The 20,027-nt window shown below is 37.6% G+C and overlaps 1 protein-coding gene and 1 long non-coding RNA gene across 2 annotated transcripts in view; one reads left to right on the top strand and one right to left on the bottom strand.

Moving 5' to 3' along the window:
• The window catches only part of LOC131016908 (uncharacterized), a 1,184,262-nt gene that overhangs the window by 343,506 nt on the left and 820,729 nt on the right, over positions 1-20,027 (top strand). The window lies entirely within an intron of this gene.
• On the bottom strand, positions 14,302-17,075 carry LOC131017092 (uncharacterized). Its single transcript, XR_009099410.1, has 3 exons — positions 16,921-17,075; positions 16,191-16,730; positions 14,302-15,167 (listed from the first exon to the last, which is right to left on the bottom strand). It is a non-coding gene; the product is annotated as an uncharacterized LOC131017092 (long non-coding RNA).

Consider the following 20,027-nt stretch of genomic DNA (forward strand, 5'->3'; position numbering starts at 1 on the left):
CAAATAGACCATCAAACACACAAAATCCTCACAACTAAACATCAAAAATGACACACCAAGAGGTAAAAATGCATGTTTATCAACCCCCCAAACTTGAACTATTGTTCGTCCTCGGACAAAACAAAGATGAACCAAGAATGAATCAACAAGAGCGCAGAGAAAAGTGGATAACATTATGGCTTCAGATTTGTCAACAAAATACCAACATGCATTTGTATCTCCTATCATCAAGACATTGCACTCATGACAAACTCAAATTATGGTCTCAATGAATTGCAATCCTCACCAAAAAGATAAAGAATATAAAAACTCTCAACTCTCAAGTGTATCAATTAACAAGGACGTGTATACGCTCAGTTCAAGCAAAACAAGTACTCAACCATAAGCTTGTCAATCGTCTCACCTCTCCACCACTGCATGTGTGCTCCTATAACCAAGATCAAAAAGGTCTTTATTGAGGGTTGTAATGTAGGCTCTTTGGTAGGGTAAGATATATTTGGCTAAGTGACTAAAAGATACAGCTTAATGTAGCACAATCACCAACCTTATAGCATTCTTACTCAATTCTATCCTCCACCTTCCACAAAACCAAATTTTTCAATGTATAATCCACCACAACACAACAAATATTTCTCATGACATTATGACTTTCTAATGCATCCTATGTACCCATTTTTTTCCAATTTTCTCACTTTTCTTTTCTTTCCTCTTTTCTCTTTTTTTTTTTTCTACCATTCGTTTTTTTTTTTCTTTTTTTTTCTTCAACTTGTAGGGTACTAGGATTTTTCCAATCAAGAACAAAATTCATAATTCATAGTCACAGATCTCCACAACGCCCACTATCTCATATCAACAATTTCCAAGCTCCCACCCAAGGCTAAACCAAATAAAATGGACAATAAGGCTCAAAGGGGGTGAACTAGGATTATATAAAGATATAGGACAAATATGGGATAAACAGGCTAGCAAAGATGACCTTCTATCATCTCAAAGTTATTAAGCACACTATGTGACCTCGAGGGAGAAACCAAGACAAGTTCTAGTGAGACACAAGCATGCTCAAATAATCACTCAAGAATAAGAAATAAGACTGTAAAAATAATGACAGTCAAGGCTCAAAACTCACAGCTTATTTCATTGATTGCAAACACATAGAGACCATGCTTATCATTCATCATTCATGCTCAATCACAACGATATCAACACAAACGCATGCAATTTCACAAGTTTTAAACAGAAATCATCATGAACCAGTTATCCAACCAATCTCTACACTACTCATATCATCATCAAGGTAACATCACAGAGAAACTACCAAAGCAAGACTAAAACAAACTCAACGACAAAACAAAAACAATCAAAACAAAAAGTGCACCCACAAAGACACATCCCCCCAAACTTATTCACCACCAAGGAGAATAAGTTTGCAAAGGATTTGTGGGGCACGAAAACAAACAAACAAACAAACGAAAAGGAACAAACTAACCAGAAATTGGGTTGCCTCCCAATAAGCGCTATTTTAACGTCGTTAGCTCGACAGAACAGCAAACTCATCAAGGAGGCTGGTACAAGCAGTGCTGCGAACAGCTGCTCCCTGCTTCATGCTTCTCAACCAACACTCCTCCTTTAAACTTCCGATCACCTGGGTCCTGCCAAGCAAAAGGATCCGCATCAAATGTATTAAAAACATCAACACTTACCTTGCCCGGATCTTTTGCTTTCTTTGGCGCTTCATCTTTGTGGATGTGGCATGGTTCATAGACATGAAAAGTTTGGCTCTCATCTTGAACTCGCAGTGTGAGCTCTCCTTTCTCCACATCAATCAAAGCTCTTCCCGTTGCAAGGAACGGGCGCCCCAAAATCAGCGGAATTTTGTTCTCATCCTCAATGTCTAGAACCACAAAATCTGCAGGGAAAATAAAATCCCCCACCTTCACGAGTACGTTTTCCACAATTCCACGAGGGTAGGTGACCGACCTGTCCGCCATCTGCAGCCTCATTGATGTCGGCTTCAACTCTCCAATTTCCAGCTGCTGAAAAACAGATAGAGGCATAAGATTTATGCTCGCCCCCAGGTCGCAGAGTGACCGTCCGAAATGCTGGCCTCCAATAATGCAGGAAAGTGTGAAGCTGCCCGGATCTTTGACCTTCGCCGGCAGCTTCCTCTGCAAGATTGCGCTGCATTCTTCATTGAGATTCACCGTCTCAAACTCACCCAGCCTCTTCTTCCTCGAGATGATGTCCTTCAAGAATTTCGCATACTGTGGCATCCCCTGCAGCGCCTCCACCAATGGAATATTGATGTGCAACTTCTTGAAGATCTCTAAAAACTTGGAGAATTGCTGTTTCACCCTCTCTTTCTTATGGCGCTGAGGGAAAGGTATAGTCACAGTTGCTGGCGAAGTAGCTGTCTGCTTTTTATCCTTCTTACTGCCAGAAACCTCAACAGTGACCTCCTCAGCTTTTTCCTCAATCAGTCGTGCACTCTCCTCTTTTGCCGTCATAGCCCCTTCCTGTGTAGTCCCGCTTGGCAGATCAACCATCTTAAAATGACGTTGGGGAAACGGCAACCACCCAGGAGGGCGCAGATGAGGTGGAAGTCGTCGGCCTTCCTCCCAGACTCTCCACGATAGCTCTGGTCTCTCCATCTCACGAGATCCATGGCTGCCTTCAGAGATGGCTTCATTCTTCAACCCAATGGCCATGCACTGCTCCTTTGGGTTCACCTTGGCATTGTTTATGAGATTTCCCGACTGTTGGAGCTTGTTGACGGCGGTGGTTAGTTGACCCAGTTGGGTCTCAAACATCTTCATTTGAGTCCCCACGGCAATGGCATTGGACTCCAGCTTTTCCATTCTTTCATCTGCCTTGGAGATGAACTTCATCATCAGCTCCTCTATATTTGGCTTCTTCTCTTCATTAATGATTCCATTCGTAACAGAGAAGCCTGGTGGAGGTTGGATTGCATTGTTGGGATTTCCATAAGCCAAATTTGGATGTGGACGCCCTCCATGATGAAACTGCTGTCCACTATTGTATCCACCATGTTGCCCATGCTGATAGTTCCCATAGTTTCTGCCATTGATGTAGTTGACGTCTTCTACGCCTATCGGGATCTCTACAGCTGGCTCAGAATTGCCAACAGTCATAGCATTGATTTTCGAGTTCATCTCTGCCAGCTGAGTCAAAATCAATGCCACGGGATCTGAACTGGAGGTAGCAGCAACTTTCTTCAAGTGAACTCTCTCGGATGGCCATTGATAGCTCGTGGTGGCCATGCTTTCAATGATCTCCATGGCTTCAGAACTCCCCTTCTTGAGCAATGAGCCCCCTGCAGCTGTATCCATGAACATCCTGGTGCGCTCTCCACAAGCGTTATAGAACATGACCACCAGAGTCCCCTCATCGAAGCCATGGGACGGGCACTTCCTCAACTTCTCCTGGTATCTCTCCCATGTCTCTGCTAGTGTCTCTCCATCGAACTGTTGGAATTGGAGAATCTCCATCTTTAACTTCAATGTGAGCCCGGGAGGATGGAACTTCCGCAGGAAAAGATCAGCCAAATCCCCCCATACAGGATTAGCTCCCAGCTGCAAAGTATGATACCATGACTTTGCCTTATCCCGGAGTGAGAATGGGAAAAGGCGGAGTCGTATGATGTCATCTGGGACTCCGTTCATCTTGACAGTGCTGCACAACTCCAAGAATTGCGCCAGATGCGCATTTGGGTCCTCCACGGCTTTACCTCCATATTGGTTTTGCTGCACCATGGTAATCAGCCCAGTCCTTAGCTCGAAGTTATTCGCGTTGACTCTGGGCGGCTCTTGGTACTGGTACAGTGGAGTAAATGCCTCATCAATAGGCGGCTGTTTCTGCTCAGCAGCTTTTTTCTGAGCATCCAACACCGCCTGCAACTGCTCTCTCAACGCACGGACTTCTTCCGCAGTGGCCATAGAATCCAAATTATCTTGCTTTGCTTGGCTGTTCTTGCGGCGGAGCGTAGCTTCAATCTCAGGATCAAAATCTTCAAGAGGAAGCTTCTGAGATCGCGTGTTCATGCACTACCTAGAAAACTCCAACGCAAGAATCAGAACCGCAGGAAAAATAAAGAACAGAAAAATAAATAAACAGAAATAAAAATCCAGAGTAGTATCAAACAATTAACAGAATAGTACTGATAAAAATCAGTCCCCGGCAACGGCGCCAAAAACTTGTTCGCTATTTTATTTACACGCCGCAAGTGTACGGGTGCAATTGTGTATAGCAGTGACAAGGTCGAATCCACAGGGACTAATTGTTATCAATGCCTATTCTTAATTACTTTACTCTATCTGGAAAACCGAATTGTAAAGGTTTGATTTTTGGAAAACAATTTCAAAATTTAAAATAAAGAAACACTGAAAAGAAATCAAGCTGTGAAAATGCGAAGTAACAGAAGAAAGAGAATTTCCCAAGGCAAAGGTTTCAACAGAATCTCCTAACTAACACGTACGATTCAATTAATGAGATAATTCCTAAGGCAATCTCAAAGTTAATTCATACCCACTCCCGTGGCATACAAATCGTTGATTACATGCAAGGCTACCGTCCCCGGATCACACTTCTAACATGTAACTCCTAAAAGTTCCTAGGATTAAAGCCTTCACAATTATTAATTCCCTTTAGAATTAAAATAAATGTGTTCTATGTTCTTAGTTCAGGTATTAATTATCATCTCCCGATCTCAAATTAAAACCTATGATAATGCTAAATTGGTGATCAAGCAATAAAGCAAGCAATTATAACAAGAACAAAGAAAGGAATATAAATCTCAATTAATTAAATCAACAGTCAGAAATTTGAATCATGTCTACTCCCTAAACCTTGGGAAAAAGGGATTCTAGCCACACATAGACATATGAACTAGAATACAATTCTCAATCAAACTAATGAACATTAAACAATGAAAAACCGTAGAGAAGTTGAGATTCTTCAGTCTTGCTCTTGCTCCGTGTCTCACAGCTCTCCGGAAAAGTAAAAAATGATAAAAGATGATAAAAGGTCTTTGGAATAAGCTTTTGGGTGGTATTTATATGTCCTAGGTCAAGTAGGACTCAAAATCGCGTAAAAAAGCTGAAAAACGGATTTAGGGCGGAAACTCGGCGTCTCGCGCGGCCGGATCGCGCGGCCGCATGGCTGGACCGCGCGAGCTCGCGCGGCCTTCTCGCGCGCCCGCGCGCTGTGCCCGCGTGAGCAGTCCAGCAACTTCTGCCATCGTCGCGCGGCCGGGTCGCGCGGCCGCGCGCCTGGACCGCGCGACCTCGCGCGGCCTTGCGCAGTGATTTTTTTTTGGCTCGTTCTCCCTCGTCCGAACTCCGATTTACGATCCGTTTGCGCTCACGAACTCCTATCGAGACGAACTACAACTTGTATTTCAGCCAATTCTTCCAAATTCTGCTTCATTATTTCTGAAAATTCGTTCAAACACAAGCAAGTAACAAGTTCTTGACCATAAACGAATATAAGCTCAAATAGACCATCAAACACACAAAATCCTCACAACTAAACATCAAAAATGACACACCAAGAGGTAAAAATGCATGTTTATCAGTGTAGCACGAGCATTGCAATCGCCTTGTATAACATTTATTGTGATTCTGTATCTAGAAATATATGAAATGATAGAAATTAATTATTATATGTTTGTTATTGTGTCATTAACTAATTTTAATTGGTAGTGGGTTTAAATTTGATAATTACCTGGGCGACGCATGAAGAACTTCTTCATTGCATTTTTTGCATATTGCACTCTCATCAATTTTGGAGAAAGATGTGTTGCAATTTTTACAAGAATCATATCATATTGTTGCTTTATTTTCAACTTTGTCAATAATTCCCGTAAAGCAATACGAAACACCCTAATATATGACAAAAAATAATATATTATAGAAATAGTCGATTATGTACTTTTGAAATGCATCATTAATTTTTTTATATATCGTACATCCAATAATAAATGTTGATTGTCTCTGAGATCTTTAAGAGTGACTTCCTTTGTATGTTTTATTTTTTGTGCTATTGCTAATGCATCATCATCAACATCAGAACACCTGTATATAATATTAAATGATATGTTAGATTTTTTTTTAATATACAATTTATTTATTTTTTGATACGTACGATTGCATCGGCTGAATCTCTTTGCATGTTGGTGTAATTTGCAAGACGGATCTCATCGTATTTTGCAAGAGTATACCACCTAAATATATATATATATATATATATATATATATATATACACATAAAATATATTATTAAGTATGTAGTATTTTTTTTGAAGGGAAGTATGTAGTATTTTACAAGTAAAAAGAAGTAAGTATTATTTTAAGAAAATATATATAATATGTTTGTCACCAAATTTTCTTTTTGCTACGATATAGGAAATCGCAACAGTTGGCTTCTGTGCAATTATTTGTTCAAGGTCATCTCCTTCATTCTTCGCCATATCTTTCCATAAAGATATTTCTACAATTTCAGATCTTCGAGAAATATTGAGTAAATTCATTTATAGTTATTTTTCTAAGGTTATGAACGAATTATAGTATATGAAACATTAAATAAAAATAACATATGGCTATATATATATATATATATATAGGGGCGCGCTCCAGTGAGACCCCCTTTTTTTCGTGTAACATGAGTACAATGAATAAGACATATAATACTAATGAACAAAACGTATATCTAATGAACAAGATGTATATACTGATGAACATGGCCGTATATATTGATGAACAACGCAGTATATACTGATAAATAACAAAGTTTAAAATATTCTGCTCTCTCCAGGATTCGAACCCTGCGAAAAAAAATCATCCTCTAGATACAATATCAGCCATAGAATTGATGAAATAAACGCACCAGATCGTGCCCTAGATCTCACTAAAATTAGGGGGTCTCATTGGAGCGGCCCCCTATATATATATATATATATATATATATATATATATATATATGGTGTGGTTCTAGAGAGAACTACATTATTTATGAGAACGGGAGAACCATCAAATCTAATGCATTCACTGTAAAAATTAATGCATTTGTTGTTAAAATTAATGCACTCAAAAAAATAAAAAAAAATTGCTCCTTTCAGGATTCGAACCCAGGATCTGCATTCATCCAACAAGATGATGTATCCACCGTAGATCTTGATGATCGAATGGCTGAAAATGGTTCTCCGTTCTTTTTTTATTTATGGTTCTTTCCTGAACCTCTCCCTATATATATATATATATATATATATATATATATATATATTATTAAATGACGATTTTATAAAAAGAAAAGAAAAAACCAAAAAAACCCTTGAAAGCACAGAAGGAGCAGACTAAGGGCCGAACCTCATTAAAACCTTTTCACTGAAAACCCAGTGGGGAAAACCGTGAAAAGGAAAAAGAGTACTCGTCTAAACACAAAACGAAAGTAGGGAAGAGCGGAAGGGAAAGTTTCCGGAACTACGGCCTAACCATCGTCCCCAAACTATCCCGGCTCTCACCCCACGGGAAAAAAAAAAAAAAAAAAAAAAAAAAAGGGCGGTTAGAACCAAACAGCCACCCATCAGCCCCAACTACCGTTTTTGACGCAGATGGCTATGCGAAGCCATGTCAAGACGAACCGCAGCCCTAATCTCCTCAATCTCGTGCGGCCACCACCCTTCCGAACGTTGTTGGTTAGCCATTATATCGGCCGCCTTGTTTCCTTCTCTAAAGATGTGAGAAACCTGCAGCGAGAAAGCATCTAACATCTTTAAAATCCTATTCCAAGCCGCCTTAAAACGCCAAGGCACATTCAAAGAACGGGAATTAAGAATGAGTATCACGTAGGTGGAATCGGCTTCAATCCAAAGTCTGTGCCATCCACGATTGTGAGCAATTTGAATCGCCGAGATAACTGCCAGTAGCTCTGCTTCAAAGGCAAAACCCGAGCCACCTTTGAAGTGAAAACAACCACGCACCCCATTCCAGTTATCTCTAAACACCCCACCTGCAGCAATAGTTCCCGGAGTTCCCGTCGCTGAACCATCAGTATTCACTTTGATCCACGGCGCCACCGGTGGCCACCAATGTACCTCCACAAACTCCGGAGGAGGAGCACTCCTGGTATTAACACCCACTGCCCGGAGAATCAGATAATCCGACCAAGAATTCCACATGTAGCCTAATTTAGCAAAGTTATTATCAATCTCTTTGAAAGCAACTTTCACAGTGTGGATGACACGACGTTCTTCGAACTTTTGATTATCAAATATACAATTGTTTCTCTGCATCCAAATGGCCCAGATGACCGTGATGATACCCGCTTTCCAGAAATTACCAATGAGGGGACTAAGTTTATACTGCCAAGCTGCCACCAAAAAACTATGAATATCACTCTCTTGCAACCCTTGCATGAAATTGAACCACCCAAGGAACGTAACCCAAATATTCTTCACCCGCTCACAATTCCAGAAAAGGTGATCCTGAGACTCACTTCCTTTTAAGCAAATCAAACAAACGTTAGGCGTGATCATACCGTAGCGGATAAGGCGATCATAAGTCGGCATTCTATTATGAAGAAGACGCCAACAGATCAAGGAACGTCGAATCGGAATAAAGGATTCCCATAGCCAAGAACCCCAAGACACCTTCGGAAAATGATGACAATGCTTGTTGAAGGCCAGCGCAGTAGTGACATTCCCTTGCAACGAGGGTTTCCAGAAACGCACATCTCCGTCAGTGCCCAGAGGAGTGAGCAAAATATCACACACTATCTCAGGAAAAGCATTAACAAAGGCTTGCGTGAAATGCCAGACCCCATCATAGAAGTAATCTGCCACCGATTGAGTAAGAAACGGAAGCATGAAATGTGGAATACCACATTTATTCAAAAGATTATACCCAAGCCAGTCGTCATACCAGAACGAAGTAGAAGCGCCATCACCAATATACGAGTACGAATCCGCCACCAAACCATCAATTTCCTCACGTAAGCTCATCCAGATAGTAGAAGCAGCCACCAGAGATTTACTACGCCCAAATCGATCGAGATATCTATCTCTAATTAAATCATATCCGAACTCACGCCCACCAACCACCTTCCACGCCATTTTCATGAGATAGCTCTTATTCATGAGGGCGAACGACCTAACCCCGAGACCGCCCTCCTCCTTAATCGAGCAGACCCTCTTCCAACTCACAGAACAAGACGGCGTCTGCTTGATGTTGCCAGTCCAAAGAAAATTACGACAGCACGCATCGAGCTCCTTAATAAGAGCTGTCGGCCATCTATAAACCATCATGGAGTGCGTCAGAGAGCTTTGGATAACCGACCTGATCAGGCAAATCCTCCCAGCCATCGACAACTGTAATCCCTTCCATCTCGCGAACTTGTTGATCACACGATCATGTATCGGTCGAAGATATGAAGCACGTACACGGCCCTTAAAGATAGGAACCCCAAGGTAAGAAATCGGAAAATTGCCCTGAGAAAACCTCATTATGCTCTGTATTGCCCTGCAGGTCTGAGAAGGAACTTTGCTAGTAAAAAAAATTTGCGACTTATCCTGGCTCACAATTTGATCAGAAATTTGACCATAATACTCCATAATTTTCTGAATGGTATGAGCGTTCGTGACCGTGGCATGACAGAAAACCAGAATATCATCTGCATATAAAAGATGAGTGGGAAAATTAATTCCCTGTCTCATTTGCATCGGTGTAAGGGTGCCTGCGCTAACACAATTTGCAAAGAGCCTACCAAGAACATCCTCGGCGATTCCAAAAAGAATCGGAGAAAGAGGATCGCCCTGACGAACACCCCTTGAACACGCAAAATAGCCTTTAAGCTGACCATTGTACAGAATAGAAATCCTAGCCGAATGAAGCAGAATCTCAATCCAACTAATGAACTTTGGATCATAGCCAGCAACACGAAGAACGTTAAGCAGGAAGTCCCAGTTAAGAGTATCAAAAGCTTTATTGATGTCAATCTTGCAAGCCATGTTTTGACCACGGCTCGTACGATGCATACAGTTCACGCCTTCCGACCCAATCAGAATACAATCGTGAATGGAACGGCCGCTAATAAAACCAAACTGATGACGGGAAACATAAACAGCAGCAACCTGACTCAGTCTAGACGCCAACACCTTAGTAATAATCTTGTAAAGAAAGTTGGACAAAACAATCGGTCTCAGATCCGAGACCGAATTGACGACATCTTTCTTAGGGATCAACACCAAGGTATTAGAATTACAGCCTTGAGGAAGATAAGAATTCCTGAAGAAAGCTTGAACAGCACACCAAATATCCACTTTAATAATCGACCAACAATGCTGAAAGAACTTACCCGAGAAACCATCCGGCCCTGGCGAGCTGTTCGGCTCCATCTGAAAAACCACAGCAGAAATTTCCTCTTCATCCGGCAAGCGAATGAGCAAATTATTATAACGATTTTCAACCATCTCCTCAATCACCGCCTCCACCGCCGAAATATCAGTATTAGTATGGCTGCTAGTCGAAAACAAAGAAGAGAAAAAATCCACGATATGATCTCCAATAGCCGTCTGATCATAATTCATAACACCATTGATCTCCATGTGAGAAACGATGTGAGGTTTACGACGAAACCTAAGCATTGCATGAAAGAACTTTGTGTTCCTGTCTCCGTCTTGAAGCCAAGACACCCGACTTTTTTGCTGTAAAAGCGAGCTCTGCCTGGAAAGCACAACGTTGATCTTAGCTTGGGCCTCCACTTCTTTATCAAAGAGCTCCTCCGTGTAACCATCCCTGGCAATCTGATCTTGAATCTCCAAAAGCTCTTGTTGAGTATTCATGAGACAAGAATCCACATTTCCAAAAACATTCCGATTCCACTCGCGAAGAACCTGCCGAAGACGCTTTAATTTATGCATAACTTTAAAAATCGGGCAACCAATCTCGGTATCCATATGCCAGGATCCTTCCACCGTATTGAGAAAATCCGGATGTAAGGTCCACATGTTAAGGAACTTAAAGAAACGATGGCGAGGAGGAGCATCCAACATGCAATGAAGAACAAGCGGCGAATGATCCGAGGTAATACGTGGAAGAGCTTGAACAAAAACCGAACTCCAGAGATTCGCAAAAGAGTCAGCATAAATCGCTCTATCCAGACGAGACTCCACATGGGTTGGCATAAATCTACGACCAGACCACGTATAATGCAGACCAACCGTAGGCGCCTCAATGAAACCGGAGGCTTCAATGAAATCACAGAACTCCGCACAAGAAGTAGAGTTAGGCATACAGTCACTACTTCTTTCATGGGCGCCTTTCACCGCATTAAAATCGCCAATAAAGACAACATTACCATCAATATGATCCAGAAGATCCAACCACAAACGACGTCTGCCAGCATACGTGTTAACGCCATGCACCACCGCGATTTTAAAATTCCACGTCGACCATCTGCAGTTCATGATAACCACCTGCTCCGAGGAGAAAATCACATCATGAGTAACAGAAGGATGAGAAAAAACCCAAATATTCGAACTCATGTTGTGTCTTGAATTTTGAAAACAAGGAATAAGATTCAGAGAACGCCAAAATCTAGAATAAGTCTTCTTGAGATTCGTCTTAGGCTCAATAATCCCAACAATCACAGGGGAGAAGGAGTCGCAATGCCCCTTTAAAACTCGTTTGGACTCGTCCGTAAGGCCCCGGACATTCCATACGAGGACATTCATCATAAAGACTGAGAATTCGTGTTCGGGTTTTCACCCGATTCCACTTCAGCTGCCCAACTCTTGGCCGCCACATTATTCAGGGCTCTATCATTCTTCGACCTCCCTGACGTAATAATGAAATCTCGAGGTTTATCTCCTGCTTCCCAAGCTTTGTAAAGTTTATTTTTGATGAAATCTTCAGCCTGTTGGTTAGGTTGCTGATTAGGTTGCTGCTCTACCGAGTTCCGGAGACGACTCTTGATACTATCTTCCCCACGAATCATCGGTTTCTTTGCCTCCAAATCTTTCGGCGGTCTTCCCCTTTTTTTCACCTGCGCTTCCGCCTCAAAATTCCTGAAAGTTTCCACTATCCGCTGAGCTTTGATAGCGCTTTCCATCATCCTTTCCTATATATATATATAACATGAGTACAATGAATAAGACATATAATACTAATGAACAAAATGTATATCTAATGAACAAAATGTATATACTGATGAAAAATAAAATTTAAAAAATTCGTAATGAATAAGATATATATACTGATGAACAGGGCCGTATATATTGATGAACAATGCAGTATATACTGATGAATAACAAAATTTAAAATATTCTGCTCCCTCCAGGATTCGAACCCTGCAAAAAAAACCATCCTCCAGATACAATATGAGCCATATGATTGATAAAATAAACGCACCAAATCGTGCCCTAGATCTCACTAAAATTAGGGGGTCTCATTGAAGCGGCCCCCTATATATATATATATATATATATATATATATATATATATATATATATATTTAATGTATAAATTTTATGTAGAACACGTATGAATTCGTTGTATAAAGGTATGAATTGTGAAAAATAAATTTTTGCTACCGTTGAGATTCGAACTCAGGACCATAAATCCATCCAACAGAATTACGAATCAACCGTAGATCTTGATGATCTAAGGGCTGAAAATGACTCTTATTTTATATCTTAAGAAATGCTCTTATTTTAGCTCTTATATATATATAGGGAGAAGATCCATAGAGAATGCTAAATATTTTGAGAATAGAGAATACGTGAAAAAAATAACGAATAAGTCTATTATTTCGATGAATAAATCAATGTAGCGTATGAATAAGATTTTGGCCTGGTTCGAATCCTGAGAGGGGCGAGATTTTCACTATATTTATTGAATACATCTGTTCATTAATTATGTTGATTTGTTCGTAAAATTTATTCGTTATTCTCCATTCTCTCGAAAAATATAATTATCTATGGATCCTCTCCCTATATATATATATATATATATATATAGGGGAGGGCTACGGTAAAAACACTTTTTAAAATATAAATATAAACGTTTTTTAATGTACGAATTTTATCCAACAGGGTTACGAATTCATCAAACATGGTTACGAATTGTGAAAAATAATTTTTTGCTACCTTTGGGATTCGAACTCAGGACCACGAATTCATCCAACAGGGTTACGAATCAACCGTAGATCTTGATGATCTAAGGGCTGAAAATCATTTATATTTTATACACTTAAGAGTGTTTTTATTCTAGCCCTCCCCTATATATATATATATATATATATATATATATATATATATATAGGGTGGAGTTCTATGGAGACCACTTTTTATATAGAGAATAGAGACCACATTATGTCCGTTGGATGAATCTGAATCAAGGGACCATAAAATTCCATGATATTAAATTAATTTGGTATGTTTATGAAATCCCGTGAAATACTCCATTCCTTTTCTGATGTGATACCATTCGTCAATGAACGTAATAGCTGAACATTAGTATGTTCATTTATTTTCCTACGAACATATCGCTGTTCATTTGTTTTTCTACGCATATATCATCGAACATTAGTATGTTCATTCATTTTTCTACGAACATAGCAACGAACATTAGTACGTTCATTAGTATTTTCTATGTGAACATTAGTATGTTCGTTTGTTTTTCTACGAACATATCAACGAACATTAGTATGTTCATTAGTATTTTCTACGAACGTGTGGAAGAGAGAGAGAGAGAGCGTGAGTTTGGAGAGGGACGGATCGTGAGGGAGAGATTTGAGTATAAATAAAAGATTTGATTAGTTGTAATTAGGGAAATAAATAAATATGGAAAAATTACAATAATTAATGGATGAATGATCGCCGTTAGATTAAGCAAGATTGACGCACAAGATTTGGTCTTCATTCTCTATATAAAAAGTGGTCTCCATAGAACTCCACCCTATATATATATATATATATATATATATATATATATATATATATATATATATATATATATATATATATATATATATATATATATGCATTGGAAATTGAAAGATGGATGCGGAATAATAAATAAAGAACTTACTTTTTGTTCATGAGAGTTAAGTTTCTCACAGCCTTTATCACTCATTTTATAGGAATCTGTTGATTTTTTTGTACTTAATTGTACTAAAATTTCAGAAATATCTGTGACAATTTTTTGTTTTATTCATATAATTATATATTTAGAGTTTAATGTATGTTTTATTTGAAGGAATATTTTAAACTAATTTCACTTACCAAACTAAATTTGTGACTTACCTCTTTGTCAACCATTATCAATTTCCAGACTTTTGTGCCTCTAAACACTTTAAATACAAATTAACACTTTATCGATTCAGCTTATTCATAGGCAGGATTTATAGATTATGATTGAGTAGGGATTTCATTAAGACATATGCATAATGAGAAAAGTAAATAGCCTTAAGCTAAGGTGGAGCATAAATATTTGCAATTTGTAATTGTAAAATTCTGAAAATCAATTTATATTATTATTTATATGATTAGTATGCTACAGTTAATGGGTGGGAATGAAAAGAATGTTCTCTACTCATAGTGAGTTATAATCTCATGATTGGAATAATATAACTTTAGAAGAATAAAATTAATAGATTAGTCCAAAAGTTTAATACTACAATTCAAATTAGTAAAATCAATTATAAACATTATAAAAATTTAAAATATGATAATTAACTAATTTAATCATCAATCAATTTATAAAAAGTTAATAGAGATACCTTATTCTTCATTGGAGATAATATCGCCTGCAGTTATGGTTCTTGCTAATGAAGTAGAAGTAGAAACCGAATTTGTGTTACGAACCAAAGATGATGGATCAATCTTTCTAATGTTTTGATGCCAACCTATTTCGCCCATTGGAAAAAGAAGTGGATATTGCAATGGATCATAACATCCATCGTAATGCTTTATTCTATGGCTGTCGCCGGAATGAGCATGAAATTGAAGGATAATCTTTCAATCTTCGAAAGAATTTTGCATACGGGTTGATCTCTAAAATTTTCATGAGCATTTGTACAACTGCTTCTGACAAAACTTGATTTTGCATTACGTTAATTTTGTTCTCAACCTCACTTTGTGTGTCATGAAAGTATAGCTGAAAAAATGTTGGAGACGTATATTGTGGGATCAATCCAGGAAGATCATAATAAACCATGCCTTGTGCTCGAAAAGAATAAACTTCACGTCATGCAGATGCCAATTCTTTGTCCAATTTTACACCAAACGAAGTAAATGAGAATATACTATTATAAGCACGAATATTCCTTCTGAAATTAATAGCTTCTTCTGACTGGGCTGTAAATAATTCATCCAACTCCGGAGGAACTTCAGAAAATGCCAGTTTTACTTTTCCATTATCACAACAAAAAGTAGGAGGTTCATATTCAAATCTTCTTGCAACACAATAAATGCAATCAGGCACATTTTTCAATTCATGTAGCAATGAACCTAAATAGATAAATAATATAATTAAAAAAACATTAATAGTTTATTATAATGTATTAAACGTATTTTAATCTTAAAAGAATGTAATACTTATAATTCAAATCAATTGCATTTCGTGTACGTTTCTTTTGCCTTTGTAGATTTTTTCTTTGTCTATATACCTCATTAGCTGCAATATATAAATATAAATATATTAATTAAAAAAATATTTTGATTTGTGTTCATGTTGTGTGATATGTGGTGATTATAACATAGACAATTAATATAATATATATATATAGATATATATATATATATATATATATATATATATAGGAATTGGTTCAATTGAGATTTATATATATTTTGAGATTTTGAGATAAATAAACATATAAGTACATTTTAATGAACTTGTCAATTAATTTTTATGAACGTGCGTTGGTATGGGGTTCAATCCCTGCAAGTGGCGTATTTTTTAATAAATTAAATAGATTCATATGTTCATCAGTTATATTGATTACGTTCAAAGAATTTAATGATATGTTCATTTATCTCAAAATCTCAAAATATTTAAAATCTCAATATAAGCTAACCCTATATATATATATAGATATAGATATAGATATAGATATAGATATATATATCCCTTGATATAAATACTTAGAAGCTTGTGCGCTCATGCTATAGAAAATACCTGAAAATGAGATTGTTTTGCGCAATGTAACTTCCATGCTCATAATTAGTGTATATAAATTTTAAAATCCTGTAAATAAATATTTATTTTGTAACACGACAATAATAAATAAATAAATAACAATAAAAAGGAATGTTAATAATAATTATAAGTATAACTCTAATCAAATAAATATAAACATATTGATATGGCAGGAAAACAATTACTATATCATTATATTTTATCAAGCAATATGTTTGATGTATTAATTTATTCTAGAATATGTTAATAATGGAGATTCACAGATGTTATGTTAATAATGTAGATTCACAGATGGCACTTATGCTCGAAAAGTAAATCTACCTTCTTTTTTTCTTTAACATTTATTTTAATGAAAACAGTATTGACTTTCAGTTGAATATCAATTTAGGCAGAATTTTGTGAATTAAACCACATGAAGGTGCTAAAGCAGGAAGCTGTAATGCCTTCTTTGCATGCTTAGACAAAGGACATCTCAGATGGTTTTGCATTGTATGCATAAGCTCTCGCATCTTTTTATCACTGCAAACACAGAAACATGCTTTCTCATGATTTGTTAGATTCTCAGGAATTTATTCACTACTACATTTAATGGATCCAATTCTTTCTTCCCCTCTACATAAATCACAATAAGTCATGGTCTTACGTCTGAGATCCTTCGCTTTGCGTAAAGGGACTGATACAAAAGAAGATTAGATGCTGGGACAGTCACCTTTAGAAATCATTCAGCTGCCATTTTACTTTATGTGAAATCGTTCTTATCCCTTTTGTCAACTGAAGAAAACCCATTATGTGGTTCTTGCTGAGCAACATGAAGCTCTGTTAATAGCTTGGACTGGTTCATAGAGTTAAAGGCTTCATTCTTTAACTATTCTAGGAGATGCTTTTCAAATTTCAAAGAAACTTCATAAATCAGACTAATTACTACCAAGAAGGCATCGGGTTTCGGAATATACTCACGGGAATATAATGGAAGATGTAGAGAGAGGCAACCTCCGAGAAGGTGTGCAGTATGAATAAACCATATATATGCCTCTTGTAATATATATGCCAGTGCTAAGAAATTAGAAAACTCCAAACATGATGATAGGAGGTCTCTTAGGAGCTCGAAGGGGTTAAGCAAATTAAATAATATTGAAGCATTTGTTATATTTGTGAATGATGTTTCCCAAATATATATTGATATAAAAACCCCTTATACACCTGGAAGCATGGAGTGGAATGCACTCAAAGAAATCAACGTGCCCATGTCTCATATAAAGAAATAACAGTTTGTAGTTTGAGGGCTTACCTACCTGACTGGAGAGCGACATTTAGAGCCCTAGATGGTTGACGGCGAGAGATAGGAACGGCAGCGATTCGTTAGCCGGCCGGAGGTGCCAACGGCGTCGACGTGAGCAGGTGCGCGCTGATTGATCAATATGTAGTTTCGCCAGAATTATTAGAATTCTAAACTAATGCTAATCTATTTGATGTATCCGATAACTAATGCAATAAGCTATTAAAGCTTAAGAGAGAGAGAATTCTAATGCAATTAGAATTCTAAACTAATGCTAATCTATTTGATGTATCCGATAACTAATGCAATAAGCTATTAAATATATTTTATAAATATTATAATATAAAATATATGATAAGGGTAAAATAGGCAATCCACAAGTTGTCCCATAAAATGCTTACGCTCTTTTTCTATTAGTATAGATTGTAAGATTAAAACTTGTTTTAATCATCGCCAACATGTTTAAGAGAATGAATGATTATTTCTGCTTTTCTCCTAAAATACTGTTCTTGCCTTTCTTCTTCAAATTGTTGGTAATAAAATCGTTGCTTTGATTTCGTAGATGGCCAAGCTGCCTATTCGATCGATTGCATTCTATTTTATTATGTTGCTCGTGATTTTCTTGTTTTTCATTTTCATTTTATGAAGCTTGTAAGCAAAATAGGAGTTAGTGAATTGTTTATGCATGGATTCAACTCTCGGTGAATACATTAATAATCTGCACAGAACCGAAATTTGGAGTTTATACATAAATTCCCTCATCTTTATTTAATACTACCATTTGCACTCGTGCAATGCACGAAAAATATTTTTATATTTTATTATAAAATTGATTATTGTTGATGAGTGTTTAAGTAAAACTTGATCTTAGCCATTCATTTCAACGGAGGAGATATATAGTAACTTTTCTTGTCATCTTACTGTTGTAAATTTGTAATAGTTGAGCTGAGAGAGTTTTTGTTAGTTAGTTACGAGAGAGAGAAAAATGAGAAAAACAGTTAGTGAAAAGCTGTGAAAAGCTCATTTTGCTGTGTGAGAGAGTTCATCTTCTTCGTTTTTCTTTCCTCTGTAACATCTGAGTCTTTTTCTTCATCTTGTGAAGCAATAAAATCTGGTTAACTTTCCCGTGGATGTAAGATCAGCAATGATCTGAAACACGTAAGATCTCTGAGTAATTTTCTTTCATGCTCTCTTCCAATTTTCTGTTCTTGTGAATCGTGGTGTTGGCTGCTGTGTTAGCCTAAGTTTTGTGTGAATCTTGATCGATTAATCACGTTCTTGATTCACATGTGGCGCCGTCTGTGGGAAGAGGCGATCTCACGACCTAATCAGATCCGGTGATAATCGGAGCAATTACGATATACATACGATTTGTGAAGTTGATCTGTGTGAAGATTCAAAATGGCGACCACGAGATACGAAGCAGAAAAGTTCAATGGGAATAACGATTTTGCTATTTGGCAAATCAAAATGAGGGCATTGCTTGTGCAGCAGGGTTTGGCAAATTTTCTGAATGAAGATGCTGTGAAAGATTTGAAAGAAGATATGGCCGATGCCAAGAAGAGAATTGAGCTGCAAGAGAAAGCTCATAGTGCCATAATTCTCAACCTAAGTGACAAAGTGCTGAGGGAGGTTTCGAAAGAAAAAACAGTTGCTGCAGTCTAGAAGAAACTTGAAAGCATATACATGGAAAAGTCATTGGCCAACAGGTTATACTCTAAACAACGCTTGTATTCTTACAAAATTACTGATGATAAGAATATATTAGAGCAGTTAGATGAGTTTAACAAAGCCATAGATGATTTGGAAAACATCGAAGTTGTTCTTGGTGAAGAAGATAAGGCCATTGTTTTATTAAATGCCTTACCTAAGTCATATGAACATCTTAAAGATGCCATGCTATATGGTCGTGAGAAATCCATTACATTAGATGAAGTTGAGTCAGCTATCAAGGCTAAGGAACTGCAGAAGGCAGCCGGGAATAAGAAAGAAGCTCCTGCTGAAAGCTTAAATGTGAAAGGAAAGTTCAAGAAAAAGAAGGATCAAAAGAAGGCCTCTGAAAATGGTAAGAAGCCTTATAAAAAATCCAAGAAGCAGGATGATGACAAAGAAGAAAGGAGATGCTTCTTTTGTCAAAAACCAGGGCATATTATCAAAAACTGTTTTGCATGGAAGAAAAAGCAAGCAGAACAGCAGAAAGAGTCAAGCTCGGCAGATATAGTGGAAGGATGTGAAAATGCAGAGGTGCTCAACGTAGTGCAGCAAGAGATAAGTGATGAATGGATTATGGATAGTGGGTGCACTTTCCATATGTGTCATTTGAAGGAGTATTTTACTGAACTTGAATATGGTGACAAAGGATCTGTAGTCTTGGGCAATGACAATTCATGTCAAGTGAAAGGGATTGGAAGCATAAAGTTCAAAACTCACACTGGACAGATCAAAATCTTACAGGAAGTAAGATACATCCCCAAACTGAAAAGAAACCTCATTTATCTAGGATTGCTAGAGAAGAAAGGGTTAAGTTTCATGTCTAAAGA

This window comes from Salvia miltiorrhiza, chromosome 3, assembly GCF_028751815.1.
Source record: "Salvia miltiorrhiza cultivar Shanhuang (shh) chromosome 3, IMPLAD_Smil_shh, whole genome shotgun sequence".
NCBI classification, from domain to species: domain Eukaryota; kingdom Viridiplantae; phylum Streptophyta; class Magnoliopsida; order Lamiales; family Lamiaceae; genus Salvia; species Salvia miltiorrhiza.